Below are 2,856 nucleotides of genomic sequence, written 5' to 3'. Positions count from 1 at the left end.
AGATTCCCCTTCATAGACCCAGCCCATCCTGGAGAAGGCATGACACCTCTGCCCAATGTGGGTTTGGTTTCTGGACCCAGAGAGTGGTAGGGCTGTCTGGTTGTGGCAAATGGAGGGTAGCCATTCAGGAACACACCAGTGCTGGTCATTTTTCAGGGGGCATCTCAAAGATGCCCTCTGAGTGTATTATACATTAAATCCCACACTGGCATCAGTGTGGGTTTAGTGGAAGAGGTGTGGTGCAGCGGCCAGGATACCTGACTCCAGACCACGGGGTTCACGGCTCGATCGTGGAGAAGCATGGCTCAATGGTTAGAGCACAAAAAAGGGGGAAAAAAAGCAATGACATAAATAAATGTCTGGGTTAACTAACTAATCGTGGTTTCCCTTTGTTCAGCATTAAATGTCCTTTTCATTGCTGTTCACAGAGGCATAGGTAAATCCCCCTTTTTTGTGCATAATAGGCCCTACCTACCCTCTTCCCTACAGGGCCAAACCCCCCTTCTTCCTTCAATGGTTAGAGCAGCAGACCCTGATGCAGAGGTCCGGCCCGGGACCAGGGTTCAATTCCCACCTCGGCGGCTCTTGGACTGAATTTCCCAGGACCTGATAATTCTCGCCTCCGTGCCTAGTCTAATCATGGGTCCCACTCTGTGACTCTGGGCAATAGCTTGCTTAATCTCCACAATGGCCCCAGCAGCGCTTGGATGCCTGACCTCCACCTTGAGGGTGCCCAGGGGTGGACATTTCACAGGAAAGCCAGGATGGGTTCCACAGCGTATGAATACAGCGCTACGAGACCTCTGGGTAGAAGTGCGCTATATAAATACAAACACATTTACATTTACATTTACATCTCCGGCACCGGCGGCAGGTTAGTCCAGCACAATGTGACTCCGGGCAATAGCTCACTTAGTCTTCCCGACGGCCCCCAGCGCCGGGACACCTCTCCGTAGGTAATTGTGCGCTTTAACAAATGCTGGTATTTCATATAATTTAATTTCATGTACTGAGAAGTTTGCTACCAAACTCTCCAGGTTTCAGTAAAGCCATGATGGAGCATCGGAGTTCATAATGACTAACTCCCAGACCATACACTCTCTGTGGCTTTACTGCTCTTACAATGTTTAAGAATGGACTGTAGGGGTACAGTACTCATGTCACTGTAACCTCACCTGTGGTCTATTGCACCCTGCTAGATGGGTGACTTAGCTAGGACACAGGCAGTGGGTTGCAGGCCGGGCGCACTGGGATGTGTGCCATGACAACTCTTCAATTTTCCCTGCACCACAACACACAGCCTACAAGGGCAATGTGTAGGGTTAAGGTGCAGGGTCTCTAAGAGTGTCACAATAGGTGCTGCAGCCCTTAGAGGCCTTCCCTGGTCAGAGTGTCCTTGGTACCCATGGTACCTTTTACAAGGGGCTTACTTTTGGCCAGAGATGTGCCAATTGTGGGTACAAAAGTATAGCTTTGGGAAAAAACACAGGCCCTGGGAACCTGATTGGCAGGAACCCAGGGCACACCAAGTCAAATGTGCATAATGTCATTGAAAGACTTTTGTGTACACTTTTTTTCTGAAATAAATATCAGGCAAAATAAGAGAATATAACAAACAAGTGTTGCCTATACAAATCTACTGCAGAAAATAAGTACATTGTCGACGTTTCGGTCGATGGGCTGTCGTCTATTCGACCATCTTCAGTACTGTAGAAAAAGGCTAAACCTAAAACTGTAAGAATTGCTCTATTGACAAAGGAAATTGAATATTATTCTTTTGCAAACACATAATGAAAGTTTGCTAGAAATGAAATAACTTGAATAACTAAAATTAATCGTACAAACAAATCCCTTGTTGGTGCACTTACCTGTTTACTTTATAGCACCCAAGCCACCAAGGGTTTACTGGTTTACCCATTGCAGTTTTCATCTACCCAGGATGGGCTTTCTTTCTGGACCCAGAGAGCAGAGGCCCCCTACCCAGGGGTCCAGAAACCTGTCTGGTGGTGGCAGTTGGCAGGTAGCCATTCAGAAGCCGCACCAGTGCTGGCCATTTTCAGGGGGCATCTCTAGGATGTGCTGTGCTCTGAGTGCACTTTACATTAATTCCCACACTGGCATCAGTGTTGGTTTAATGTTCTGAGATGTTTGCTACCAAACTTCCCAGGTTTCAGTAAAGCCATTAAGGACCTGTGGAGTTTTAATGACCAACTCCCAGACCATTTACACTTTATGGCTTTACTGCACTTACAATGTCTAAGAATGGACTTAGACACCATATGGGTACAGTGCTAATTCAACTGTACACTCACCTGTGCTAGAGGGGTAACTTACCTAGAGAAGTGTGCCATGTCGACTCTTTACTTTTCTCTGATTGACAGGGACCCAGGGCACATCAAGTCAAAGTGCATCAAGTGTCAGGCAACAAGTGGAAGGTAGCCATGCAAAAAAGGGAACTGTTCTACGCCTGGGTAATGCTAACACCAGAGAAACTGGTGGGCTTGAGTACTGTCTTAGTCTTTTTGGGACTTGGAATTGAAGGATAAAGAATGGAGGGGAGATTGCAGCCGGACAACAAAGAGACGATGCACGCATGATGGGTTGGTATGCTGTCAAAAGACAAGGAGAAGGTTAAGGGTGACGTCTTTGTGTTCTTGAGACCTCAGAACAGGAGGCAAGCTAAGTTTGAAACCCTTGGAGATTTTCTTTTTCAAGTAGATGACAAAGCAGACAGCAAAGTCCTATTTTCTCCTTTCCTTGGCAGCAAGCAGCCACTGCAGGCCAGCCCCAAATAGCAAACAGCACAGGGGCAGCAATCTTCCTCAGTTTCTCCAGCTCTTCTCCTTGGCAAAAGGT

The sequence above is a fragment of the Lissotriton vulgaris genome, chromosome 4_1 (genome assembly GCF_964263255.1).
Source record: "Lissotriton vulgaris chromosome 4_1, aLisVul1.2, whole genome shotgun sequence".
NCBI classification, from domain to species: domain Eukaryota; kingdom Metazoa; phylum Chordata; class Amphibia; order Caudata; family Salamandridae; genus Lissotriton; species Lissotriton vulgaris.
The sequence above is the reverse complement of the archived record's forward strand: the minus strand, read 5'-3'. Positions refer to the sequence as shown.